At 38.7% G+C, this 14,047-nt stretch overlaps 1 protein-coding gene across 4 annotated transcripts in view; it reads left to right on the forward strand.

Annotated features, from left to right (window-relative positions):
• Nucleotides 1-14,047, forward strand: part of PRUNE2 (prune homolog 2 with BCH domain) — a 100,798-nt gene that overhangs the window by 57,476 nt on the left and 29,275 nt on the right. For 2 of the 4 annotated variants that reach the window (XM_054286222.1, XM_054286228.1), the window contains exon 1: nucleotides 6,259-6,402. The exons of 1 other annotated variant lie outside the window; for it this stretch is intronic. The gene's annotated coding sequence lies outside the window, so the exon portion shown is untranslated. Of the gene's footprint in view, nucleotides 1-6,257; nucleotides 6,403-14,047 lie in introns of those variants that run through there. One more of the 4 variants, XM_054286215.1, reaches the window with a different exon arrangement.

Raw genomic sequence — 14,047 nt, forward strand, 5'->3', positions numbered from 1 at the left:
CTTGGCAAATCCTGAAGTACTACTCAACAATAGTTCACACTGGAATTTTGCATGCAGTACATTCATTATTCTTAGAACTTAGTGTATTTGCTTGGGGTAATTCCCACATTAAAATCCAAAACTGGAACATGTTAATGTTCTTGTGTTTTCAATAAAAATTTAAATGCATGATGGAATGTGGTTCACCCTGCAAGAAAAAGATAAAATAATTCTTGGTATAGAATATATGTCATCACTATAGCTTCTAGTTTAGTCTTTTATCTTACTTAGAAGTTGTTTAATACTAAATGCCTTTTAAGTCAATAGCAGTGGTTAAGTCTATCCTTTACACTACTAATACTGATGCCCAGGAAAGCAAAGTAACTAACTTATTGAGCTTCCACATTGACAATTGATTGTGGGAACATGGAACCAGTAAAATATACCTTTGCTTTGGGTTTAAGTTTTCCTGTTCGATTTTTTCTTGGTAAGTTGTAAACTTTAATGGAAGTTTCTTCCAGCATTAATTTTATTAAAAGTAATTAATCCTCTTCTGTGAGGATTTTGTATGTAATAGAGATTGCTTTTGCAATGTGCTTTTCCCCTCAGTTTCCTCTCTGCTTGGTAGTTGATACTCAATAAACTTGTAGTAAGCTTATTTCTTTGGTCAGTTAGGTAAAGACTTCAGGCTTCCTAGGAGAACAGACTTAGGCATCCCTGTGCATGCCCACAGCATGATCACAGAGGCCTTGATTCCTTTGAAACCAAAGCAAACACACAAAAAAATACTGTGATGATACACATACTGGAATCATTATTTCTAGATGATATGCCCATTTAATGAGTGCTGTTAGATAAACAGATGAAAAACTAGCAACTGACATGGTAGAAGTGTGTAATTAGAACTGCTTTCTTAATGTATTTAATTGACAGTTTTAAAACCAGAAGTTCCTTCTTAAAAGATAACTCAGTATGCAGCTTTTGACTTTTTAGTCTGAAATTAAGTGAAGTTTAAAATAATGTGATGCAGCAGAGCTGCCGGTCTGTGGAGGTTAGTGAAGGAATACTGGTGTTATCACATAAGAGAAGAAACTAAGACTTTTCTGATTGTTACAGTACAATTTCTGGAAGGCACCTGATGTTGCTAGTCATCAGGCTCTGAGTCTGCCAGAAGTTTACATCAAAGTAGGATGAAAAGAAACTCTTTAATGTGAGGGTGGTGAGGCACTGGAAGAGGTTGCCCGGAATAGCTGTGAATGCTCCATCCTTGAAAGTGTGCAGAGCCAGGCTGCATGGGGCACTGAGCAACCTGATATAGTGGCAAGTATCCCTTCCCTGGTCAAGTGGGTTGGAACCAGGTGATCTTTGAGGTCCCTTCCAACCCAAATCATTCTGTGGTTCTATCATCTTATAAAAATAAAGAAATTTATCATTTGTATTCGAACTCAAACCCAGCCAATGAACAGCTGAATTAATTTATGAAGGCACTTAGTAACTGTCTTATAATCCCTTTTATATCCATATGCCCCTGTTTAGGGAAAAAAATAAAAGGTTCCTACTTGTACTATGCTGAAGTAGGTTCCTTTTGTAGTGGAATAAGGGTCTGTGAAGGATGCAGTTTGCATTGTTTTCTGCTTACATCCAGCAGATGTCTGCCACTTCTTCTAATAAAATTGCCTGTTACATAGAAGAGATGTTGGAACTCTGATGGCTGAAAACTTCAAGCTTTCTGAATTTAAGGGTGCCAAGTAAAAACCTTGTTTGACCTGAGACCTTGGAAAAGGCTTCAAAAATTGAGTGACAGCACAGAAACAGTGTGTGTGTAGTATGGATAGTATTATATCTCACTGGGTGACAAAACTTGGATCTGGGATTTTAGTATATGATGACATATGGGAGCCAAGATGGAGAATTTTGGGTGTGGGTTAGTTATCTTTTTTGCACTTTCTTGTTCCTTCTTCTTCCTTATGAATCTGGGTGGTTTTCGCTGACTGGGTGAAAGATGTCTGTGTTGTGGGTTTTGGGTGATTATAATTGGGTTAGAAGCATCAATAATATGAACTGTTTATTGGATAATTGGGACTTAAATAGCCTTGAATAGACACCACTTTAGCTCACTTTCTTGACTTGTTAGAGAGAGCTCACATCTCCTGAGTTTGTGATAGATAACGATAATAAACTTCAGACTCTGACTTCAAAAACAATGTCTCCTCAGATTTATTTGCCCTGACCTTGGAGCAAGAAAGAGCCTGGTATTCCAACACAGAGGGAATTAAGGTTTTGCAACAGAAAGCATTAACAAAAACTAGAATGAGGAAGTGCCTTAAAATCTTGATGTTTGCTAGTCACTGCCCTTCATCCCAATGTGACACATAACAACTCTCAAAGGTGTTTTAAAGTCTATGGCTAGGGGTGAAGTTCTTCCATCCTCTCCTGTTCTATTTCTGCAAGGAAAAGCTTCAGCAGGGAGTGAAGAATAAGGCTATTTACTGGTATTAAAACAGTGGAGAAAAGGCATCAGCTTGTCTCAGAAATACACAAACACCGAAAGTAACAAACCCTAGAGCTTCTTTGGACTCCTAAAAAAAAGTAAAAAAGATTTGATAGCTCATTACTAAGGTCAGTCTTTCTGGAAAGGAAACAGCTTTTTATACAGCATGTTAGGTAGGCAGGATTACATACTTTGCTGCTGCTGACTGGAGGTGTGCCAGCAGTAAAATTTAGGAAGATGGGAGGTAATTTTGTTCTTGATAGAAGGTGTCTTGTCTTACAGAGCTATATGAAGGTTGGTGGTGATAACTTGGTCAGGAAGCAGAGGGAGAACACTGCAGATGGCTATGCTAGTTTTTACCCAGCACATTCCTCAGAGTGTTTTAGTGACTGTGTATACCAGATCATTCTTGCTTTTAGGTTTGTTGTAGGGCAGTATTATCCTTTTCCTTATTAGAAGGAGTTAGAAAGAGCTGAATCAAATACTATTAAATGATATATTGACTTGAGGTACAAGAAGCAGTGAGAACAGTAGAAATAAGAACAGAGATATTTGGAAAGTTTGATGAAGAGCTTAGAAAGCTGGTGGGAAAACTAAGCAGAAAACAAATTTCCTTTGAAGAACTACCACAATGTATTTAACCTCCTAGAATAAGACTTCAAAAGAAAGCTTCATTTATCATTTAGCATTTTCTCAAAGTAACAGGAATAATTATTTTCTGCTCACATGTATAATGATGTTTTGGAAAAGATAGTTCTTCCACTGCCTCTCTATGAAATATCCCTCTTTGACCACTACTATACTGCTGGCTATTAAAATTGCCCAGTAGAGGAAGCAATCCAGTGTTTTATTAATAGAAAAGTCTGCTTTCACCACACTCCCCTGTGCTTGTCAGTGAATAAAGATAATCAAATTTAATTAAAGAAAAATATGTGTTACAAGATTAATAAGAATTCTGGGATGACTCTGCTGTCTTTGTGACTTAGCCAAATACAAATAAATCTCAAAACTGTTAATTATTTGAGTCAATATCATGCAAATACTGAAATTAAATACTGACAGACTGGTACCCAGGAAGAAATTCACATTGATTCCAGTGACTAAAGATTTCACCAAATATTTTCTCAAAATGTCTCTTCTGTCATCCCAAAGCTAGAATAAGGCAGTGAATCAGAGATGCCAGGGATGCCAGTTATTCTTCTTTGGGAACAGCCAGGGATGCTGTATATAGCTTAAAGACTTGAAAATCTTGTTGCTGTCAGAAAAAATAAGGTAGCATTTACTTCCCTTTGAATACCTATTTCCTTTTTTTCTTGGAAACCTGCCGGGCTGCCATCTTTCACTTCTATCAGGATTGTTTATTAATTGGCCAGATCCACTGGAAAGGAGTTCCAGGCACTCTGGGGACCAGGCGTGCTGGTTCAGTTATGTTTCCAGCTCCTGCTGAACTACAGAATTATAGACTTGAAATGGGAATTGAACTTAGGTCTCCCACTTGGCAGCACAAAGCGCGACATTTGACTTAACACAAAGACCATGCTTTAAAGGTTAAAACCAAACATGTAAGTAAAGGAGCAACGACTGAGAGGGTTGCATGTAGGAAGGTACTGATGATCTCATTTTTGTAAAAAACAGGTTTAATGTTTACATGGCAAATATCAAGCGCTTTATAAAAATCTGTTAAGAGGAAAAGAACAGCACTTCACTGACTGAAAAACAACTGCAAAAGAGAAAAACCCCACAACTTATTATTATTTACTAATTGTACTAGAATTTTAATTAAATTGTGAGATTGGCCTGATAGAGCCACTTTCTTAAAGCAAGAAGGCCTGGACTTTGTTAGTATGGTTTAGTGGTTAGATGAAAAAATCTCTCACTATTAAAAGCACCACTGTTTTATGACGTAATTAATTATATATTCCAATCAGTGTGATCAATGACAAGAGACTTTAGCCTGAAGTGTTAACAAGCTTTGAAACCTTAACCCTGTTCACACAGACCTGACTTTGGCAGTGAGCCTCAGTGAGGTGAGTGGTCCCAGCAGAGCATCTGCTAAGGATGAGTTGTCCATGAGCTGGTTCTGGCCTTTGCACAGCAAAGGGCACCATGGGGAAGTGTTGTGCCAGCAAGAGACTGGACACTGAAAGACACAGCAGGGTCTGATGATGCTGCTGGATGACCCCCAGAATTTTGCACGCACAGACTGCGAGGGCATAAAAGCCCAGAGATTCCTGTGTTCGGGTCCTTCCTCAGAGGCACCCAGCTCAAGCTGTTCTTTTGTTGTTGCACTGTGATTAGGTTATTTTAAGGGTTGAGACTGTGCTATGGGAAGTGTGGGTTTGCACCAGTGAGGAAACCTGGTCTGGTGCGTGTGGGGTCCCAGCTCAGGTGCTGTGAGTGTGACTGCCAGAATGGCTCCTACATGGTCAGACAGGGAAGCTTCTTGAATAGCATCCTAAAATCTCAAAAATATTCTGTGGTACTCTGCACGTGGAGAATTAAGACCTTGTTTTCTGCCACATTACTGATTTCACAGCTTCACTGTAATCTTGCTACCAATGACTTCTATTGTACATAAATGCTTCATAACTTTATTTCCTGGATACAGGAAGTCCAGGAGTTATGGACTTTAGGGTCCATGATTAACGGTTATGGACTTTTGATTTTAAGTGAAATAAATCTTGGCCAGTTGAAAAAGTTCAAGAAACATCACCATCACTGGAAATTTTATGTACACCTAGGCGACGGAAACATCAAAGATGACGTGTCTGCAGCACTGTCCTCTTTGGAAGTGTATTTTCTTATTGGTGATGATTTTTAAATTTCTTGAAATGCTTTGTATTTATCTGTTTTCCTTTAAAATACCATCTGGGACTGACTTACCAGGACATGTGTGGCAGATAATGACCCCTTTCTCTGTAGGATTACTAATACCATGAAGTACAAGGTGGGAGCCACTGAATTGTAATATACACTATGCTGTAGCTGTGCATGGAGCTGTACTGAAAAGAGAAAATTAGGTTAGGCTTTTCTTTGTTTTTGACTGTTTCTGGCTAAGCAGTCTGACGTGAAATCTTCTCCAGTTGTCATTGTTTTCCAGGAGGATCTGTGCAATATGAAGAGGGAAACCAGATGAAGGTTAGGCTGTCTTAGGGTCTATTGCCTTGCTGTGGGGACTTGTTTTGCATTTGGAAAATAACCTGGATTTTTTAGGGACCCTGCTCGCAATAGATTTTTGTGAAATGAGACTGTGAGACTACACTGCCTGGGAAGAAGTATCCTTTCTTTCCCTAAGAAGTACAATCAGGACCACAGGCTGTGGGCATTGTTTCCTGCTGCACGTAGTTTGTGTTTTCGGAATCTACCATGCCTTCTGAACTGGTGGTTGTTGTTGTTTTGGTTTTTTTTGTTTAAATTTGCTCCTGCATTCCCATTGCTAAATTGCAAACTGAAAAAATTATGCAAACCATGTCTGAATGTGCACGTACTCTATAGCCATCAATGCAAACAGAAATGAGGGCTGAGATAAGTTGGATCCAAAGGAACTTTTGTCATGCAGTCGCAGCATAAGCTTTCCTCAGGCAGTGAAATGAAGCAGCAGGGAGCTTTTTTGCTGCCGCCGGCTGACTCACAGCATCAAAGTTTGATGATGTTCAGACGAAGCGCCACAGGGAATGTGAAAAAGAATTGTAATTTTCACGGCGGAAGCACAGCTCTGCATTCATTGAAGTGCGCCTGTAAGCAAAGCCCAGTAGCTGCTGTGTGAAGGCAGGTGATCACCCTTATTTAGCAGTACCACTACCCACGTGACAAGAAAATGGTGGAGGATCTGTATTCCTAGTAAACTGCTAGGGAACAAGGGATGCTGAAGTGCAGCAGTGAAGCATCTTTACTATTTTTGCAGTAGAGAGGCCTTTTCGAGTCTTCAGAAGGTAAGCGTCTCTTGGCTCCGAGCGGCAGATGTGCAGAAGATTTTCTGATTAACAGCTCTTTATTGCAGTTACTTCAGACAGAAAAAGGGTAAATGCTAGTCAGCATGATGCAAAGCGCTCCGGACCTCATTACTGAAAACAGGGCAGCTGTATTTTAATTCTGTTGCAGCTCTTTATGAAAGGAGCTTACATCAGTTCAGAAGGATTTCTTTTGTCTGAGCACAGACATTTATAATTAGAAAACAAAACTTCACTGCACAATCACCTAATGTGCTGGATTATTTTCAGCTTTTTTTGCCTAGCTCTGAAGATACAATGGGAAAAAAAGGATGAAAGGGTATTGCCAGCATATATCTTGCTTTTAAAAGTGCTTAATTACTGGTAGTTCCACTGTTTGTGAGAGCTCTCATTGTAGGCTGCTTTGCGTTATAGTTTCGGGGTTTTCTTCCCTATCAACTGAAGCGTATGATTTTTTAATTTTTTGCAATGTCCTCTTAAAATGTTGCAGTGAACAGTATATGTAATTTTTGAAGGTTAACTGATGAAGGATGCAGCAGTAATCTCAGTGGTAAGAGATTCAATTACTGCAAAAGTTGGTTTGTGCAGGCAGTATTTTTTTGTAAATTTAATTATAGGAGCTTGATTCAGCTCATTCAGTTACTTGCTTTTCTGTCTTTTCTGTGACGAAGGAATGAAAATATTCTTCAGTTCCAAGTATGGTAAGCACATGAATGATAGGGATGATAGTGATATACAGGAGGCATTGAAATATATAGAATGTAAAAGTATTGACTACTTAAAGCAACATTGAAAGGAAATGTATGCAGGCTTGTTTCCTTCTTCAGCAGAATTCTTCGAAGGGGGCTGGGGAAGGGAAGGATGGGCAGGCAGAGATGTAATTTCTGGATTTATGTATATTTGCTTGGAAAGCAAAGCTGTTTTGAGAAAGGGAGGATGCACACAGCACTAGCAGCACTATCAGGAGGCATTAAAATAACTGTGGAGGTCAGAGCAGGGAACAATGCACACCAATCCTTACCCTGTGAAACATTTCTTTCTGCCAGGGCTGCCATGTTCATTCTTTCACTCTCAGCAATGCTCCTCACTGATATCTCTTGTGGGGTAGGGATGTATAAAGATCTAAAGTAGCCTTTTCTTTCCTGGCTTTGATTAGTCTGGTTTTTTTATTTGGCTTTGCATAAATCTGGATAGTAGAAAATTCATGTAGTAAGAGACAAATCTAGTTTTTGCATACATTCACTACTTAAAAATTTAGATCCTGCTACAAGCAGTCTGTTGCAGTTTTGTGGCATCTCTGTATAGAATTCAGCAATAATCGGAGAATGGTTTTAGTTACAGCTTGTAAATCTGTGTATATATATCTGTAGGAAAAGGCAGATTAAAAAAAAACCGCTGTCTTAAAGCTCCAGTCTTTGTTTGGGCAAAAGTTGCAGCTTGCAAACTTAATAATAGAAAATGAGTAGATGAGAATATGTTTTTGAAAGCACCTGTGAGAATTGGTAAGGCTTTTTTTTTTTAATCACTGTAGTGTCTTCAGTATTGGAGACACTTCCTATCGCGTCCTAAAAATACCTAGAAAATGACAGTGCTACTGCAACAACAAATAATACTGAAGCAGGGGAAGGTGGGAGTGACATTCCAGTTGCTTGACAGATTTCATAGTTTATCTACTTTGTTTTTCCTTTGGACATTGAAGAAAGTGGTTTCGCTGTTACAGGATTTTAAGAATTAACTCTTTATTAGTTCGTAGTATATCTTGTAGTTTGTGGTCTTATCTACAGCCTTGCACCTGTGAAAAACCTATGACAGCAGCAGATGGGACTTTTTTATTTTAGGCTATCAGGTGAAACCTGTCCTACACACTGGCAGCAGACTCTAAAGAGCTGTCTGCTGGGCTGTAGCCCAGCAGAATACGACGTTGCCTGCTTGTTGAAGGTAGAGCATATAGCTAACCTTGTCTATGTATTTCCCTAGCTGCAATATGTAAGTGCCATGTTGAGGATGAAGGAGCCCCATTTTCTCTCCTTCTGAATATTACTTACTTAGTCTGGCATTTCCTGTCACTCTGACTCTTTCACAGCATTTTTGCTATGACTGACATTACTCCTCTTTCCCACACTTGGGCTGTTTTTTATCTTCCTGCTGCTTCTTGCGGCACTTCCAACTCAGTGACAGAGTTCTGCTTCTGAAGATAACTGGTGGCTTTCTGCATCTCCCATCTCTCTTTGCATATGCCTTTTAGGCCTGCCAGCTGCAGGGTCTAACAATCTTTCCTGCTCCTAAAACCTCTTGCCAGAGCAAGCTTGCATGTTTTCCAGTTTAACTGCTTCTGTAGAGCTTGTGTGCCCTGACTAGGAGCCTTCCCTGGCTCATGTTTGGGACTTATTTATTTTTCCCAAGCTGATAATTTCGCAGTATGGATAGGAATTCATTTCAGTTACCAGTTTACACTCTGTAGGAAATTTCCATTTAAATTTTCTGGCTAAAATTCCCACTCTGTATTCTGCATTGTCAGTTAAATTCCCCTGCTATTAATTCCATCTCCAACAACTGCAGCTTTGAGGGGCAGTAAGTTTGATATTAACACCTTTTCAGAGCCTTTTCTTTAGGTCACCCATAGCCAAGACTGGGAAAATGTAGCTGTTGGTTATTCCTAAGTTTGTAGTAGGTCACCTAGGAATCTAAATGACAATAACGTTGAACACTCTAAGTTGTGAAATCAGTTATGTGGAAAAGATGATAGACATTTGGCAGTACAGTGACACAGATGTCAGAAAAGAAGACAAAGAATTTCACAATATTTAAGGTATTGAGGAAATAGAAATATTTTCAGGATAGGGAATGAGATGATAAATAGGACCAGAGAAAAGCAGTATGAGGGGAAAAAAAGATAGAAGTCATACAATATAAAAAAAAAAGTTTCCAGGTATCTTTTCCTGTCTATCAACATATTGTCCAAAGCTGATCTTGAAATCAAAAGATTATTAGAAAAATGCTAATGCTTTAATGGATGGATGAAAAAAAAATCTATGCATCTTGATGTTAAGTGAGTTCTTGTAATTAGCAGCTCTAAAAGTCATCATCGCATTTTGCCACGTGGTCAAGAGATACTTCAGCTGTTGTAAGATGCTTTGTTAAAGCATTTTGTTCTAGCCTAGTTTAGGATGGTAATGAGTGTCATCAGCACTGTACATGTCATCATCCGGACGTGCAGAGAAACAAGTACATTAAGCAATGCAAGAAATTGCCAATATTACAGAAAAACCAAGTGGTAAAGAGAAATAGCCACTGAAGTTCAGGTACTAGCTCAGTTTCAGAACTAATGGTTTTGAATAATGGTTAAGAGCAGTGAGAGGCATTTTAGCATGTTTTCACTTGGAAACAAATGTGCGTGATACACTGTAGATTGTTATAGTTGGAGGGGATTTTCCACAAGTCCAGTGGAGAATAGACAAATCCAGTGGGGTATAAAATTTAAAACTTTCTGAAGATTTTTTGGCTTCTGATCCTGCAACCTCTCCCCTGTTAACTCCTCTCAAATCATTAGCATACTTCCTGAAAGTGCAGATGGCTGCACCGGGTAGAAGGTGCACCCTGCTTTTTCAAGTGCTTCTGATATGCCAGTTAAATCATTTGGAGCTGCAGGTATTCTGCTGATAGGTCCTGAAAGGACAGTATGGCAGGAAAATGGTCACTATGAGCCACACATTCAGGAAGAGAAACTGGTTTAAAAGTTAGGAACTAAACCTGAGTTTTTTCAGGGAATAATTAATTGCTCAATGAGAGTGGAAGGTAGGAATCACGTCCCTAGCATCTTAATAAATTTTAAAAATACCATTTAAAAAGAAAATGTATTTTCAGGTTGTACTTATGGATCTTTTGAATCAGATTGATTTAATTTCTGCTTTCTCTGCTGGCTTTACCATGTTGCATTTGTATTGTTTGTTCAAGAGTGGTTGTTGATTAACAAATCATCTAGATATGTGAAATATTATCTGTGGAATACTAACAACATCTCTTAAGAGATCAGAAACATGCTTTCTAAATGCTAATACTGCTTTAAACGTACACAGCATATTGCTGGACCTTGTGATCTTTAAATATTGATGGATAAACTCCACATAAACTCCCCAACTTTGTGTTGTTAATTCTGCTGATTTTCCATTGTTACAGTAAAGAATAAGGAGCACTGATCTAGGCACCTAACAGAGAACAACCCCTGCTCTTAGGGCAAAACTATGTGGTGGTATACAAGTGCAATGCTAAGCAAAGAAATAGGTGTTAAGCCATATGTTACTTCTGCCTTAGAATTTATTACTCTGCTTTTGGACACAGAATACTGCCTTAAGAGAATATTATTAAAATGGTAATATTAGGAACCTAGCAGGTTCTGCATTTCTCTGTAAGAGGCATAGTTGGAGACGGTGCTGTTATTTGCATGCATTCCAAAAGCACCACCTACAGAATTGTCTTCTGTCCTTGTTTATGCCATGAAATTGTTATGTGGTTTTGGAGACTGGGATCTGCTGCTGGCAGCATCAGTCTGGCTTGCATTTCTAAGTCCCCATTTCGGCAAGACATTTAGGTTTGGAACTTCCAATTTCCCTCATTTTATATTAAGATGCATTTTTATTTCATGTGTCTGGAAGTCACATATAGTTGAAGAAGGCTGGAGCCTGGATCTGTTCCGTAGGCCTGCCTGATCCATGGGCATGTACATAAGGTTGATGAAATAGCCTAGTGAAATCCATTATCCCTGTTACTTGGATTTGTCCCTTCATGGCTCTCTGCATCCCTCCATGGCTTTTCCTGTTTCTCCTGTGCTGGGACACAGGGAGGGAGCTGGCAAAGGGTCAGGACAGACAGTGTGTGCCCGCTTAGCAGCAGTGAAAGCAGCAGCATATGCTTAAGAATTGCAACTTTTTTTTAGCAGTCTTAATCTGATATGAGGAGCCAGGAGAGCCTACCACTATGACAGGCTTCCTGGAATAAAATGAGGCTTATAGTATAAGTTAAAAAAGAGAAACAAGGGAAAAGATGGGTATATAAACAGAAACTAAACAATGCATTTGATTGGAGACTAGGAAATGTTTTAATAAAGAATGGTTAAAAATGTACTCAGTGGCTCTAAGTGAGAATTTTAACATGTTTTCAAATCTTGTGGCTGTATAAGGATTTTTCTATAGAAAGAATATTGCCTCTTACTGTTATGCCTAGCCTTTTCGTTCAACTCCCATGCTGAAAATGGAGCAAAATGTTAGCACTTGAAAACTGAAGTATAAAAACCAAGGAACTTATGATTTTTGCTAATATTTAGCTATGGTTTGTTCTGTGGCTTTCATAAATTACATATATTTCTGTAAAATATGATTATAAGCATGTAATCTACTAGGCAGCAAGCAGTATGACAATGATGAGTTAGCATTTGCACAGATGTTTGATTAATAAACCTTTTGGCTCAAACAAACCACCACAGCTTTTTTATTTTCTTTTCCTTTTCATACAGATGTGGGAATAAAAGTCTCATACTATGCATAAATTATAGCGCTCAACCTATAGATTTTTCCTAAACTAATTTGTGATTAAGAGCTACAAAATAAATAGCAATAGAAACACTGCTAATTTCTAACATATGGTTGCTAAATTCAGGTCTTGGGAGGTTATAAAATTAATCCATTTTTACAAGTCACCTGTATACAGTATAATTATTTTACGCAGCTGTGAGTAAAAGTAATTACTTTTTTATAGTTTCAGATATCCTGGAGTGGATTCCTTCCAATACACTCATTTTCTTGGTATATGGGTAGAGCTGAAGCATAATCTCTGATTGATACTGACTAAATCTTGCACAGTGTTTGTCACTTTGATTTGTTGCATACACTTCTACAGTTTAGGGATCATTGATTCTGCTGAACCTAAAAAAATCACACTGCAGTCTCTTTTATCTCTGAATAGGTGTCTGCATAAATTCTTATTTATTGTCTGGAAGTTTTGTAGCAGGGGACTAGTTAGAGGAAGTAATTTTGGGTTCAGTGGGTACATATGCTCATGGGTTTCTTTATCTCTTAGTGCACAATCCATTTGGATTTTTGGGGACTAATGTTCTTGCTTTCTTTCTCTATTTCTTCTTGTGTATTTTCATCAAAGTTTCTTCACACTAAAGCCCAGTATTTTGTCAGTTGTTACTTCTGAAATTCAAATATTAACACTGTATTTCTTAAAGCATCTCCTATTGGCTGTAGACGCAATTGCTACTGAAGTATGTCCAACATTTCTCTGACTTTGCAGAACATTGCTGCCTGTGTAGCCAGGGATGACAAGCATCAAAACTCAAACACATGTAGATTATATTCGGATTTGTTGTTAGTCCAGCAGTGTTAAGGATCTCGGACATAGCACATCTCAGTTATAACAGTTTATGGAGTTACATCTACAACAGGAAGATGATGGACAGACTGACTTTCTTCTCTGACCACTCCAAGTAGTAAAAGCAGGAAATAGACATTTGCTGTTCTTTTTAAAAATGCTGTTGTAGTGATGGTCTATAAACCTGTAATATCTTTTCTGAACAGAAATGGCGCAGAAATTACAAGCCACGAGTGTGGAGTCTATGAAAGAAGGCAAAGGATATGCTGTTTGGATATAAATGTGAAACAGCAAAACAGTTTCTTTTTTAAAAATTAAATAATATGTGAAGTGTTTAGTTGTGCAAACAGAATGGATTTTTCTGTTCTTTTATATCAGGTGAGATGAATGTTGGAGTAGTGTCCTAGTTTTGACTGGCACATAGAGTTCATTTTTTCTCAGCTGGTACGGTGCTGTGTTTTGGATTCAGTATGAGAATAATGTTGATAACACACTGATGTTTTAGAGGCTGCTAAGTAATGCTTACCCTAAGTCAAGGACAGTTTTGGTGTCTCATGCCCTGCAAGCAAGCAGGTGCACAGGAAGCCATGAGGAAGCATAGCTGGAACAGCTGACCCGAGCTATCGCAGAACATCGTGCCTTGTGTACAGTCTGGGGAGTTCCCAGCAGAGGGGGAACCAGAACCGATCCTGGCTCGGGGATGGAGTTTGGCGTGGCTCGGTGAGTGTTGAGCAATTGTGTTGTTCCTCACTGAACCCCCAAGTCTAACTTTGTATTCGCCACTCCATCCCACTGGGATGGCGAAAAGTGAATGAGTGTCTTTGAGATGCTTAGCTGCCAGCTCAGCTTAAACCATGAAAGGTAGCTACAGAGATGGGTGATAGCAAAAAACCCCTCGTAAAATCCTGTATTTGGTAACATATTTTGGCTCTAAATTTATATGCATTTCCATAGTTGTAAACTGAAGAGGAATGGAGCAATAAGAAAACATTTTGTGTAAACATATTCTTGATGTAAATTGCAGTTGATGGAGTGTTTGAATGATTGCTTTAGGTTCTTCTAAGGCTTTTCATTGCTTCTTAGTAGGAAGGAATTCTTGTTTTGTCTACAAAAAGTTAGACATCTTCCAGGTGGGGTGATCAAAATTATGTGAGACCCATCAAGCAGGCCAGAGATGGGTTTACACAAGATACTGCATACTCTGTCAAAACACTTAATGCTAAAGCAGTTTCAGACAGAGCTATGCTGAGACTCAGTA

The sequence above is a fragment of the Melozone crissalis genome, unplaced genomic scaffold, assembly GCF_028551555.1.
Source record: "Melozone crissalis strain CALT ecotype California unplaced genomic scaffold, PUWL_Pcris_2 ptg000005l_1, whole genome shotgun sequence".
Taxonomy (NCBI): Eukaryota; Metazoa; Chordata; class Aves; order Passeriformes; family Passerellidae; genus Melozone; species Melozone crissalis.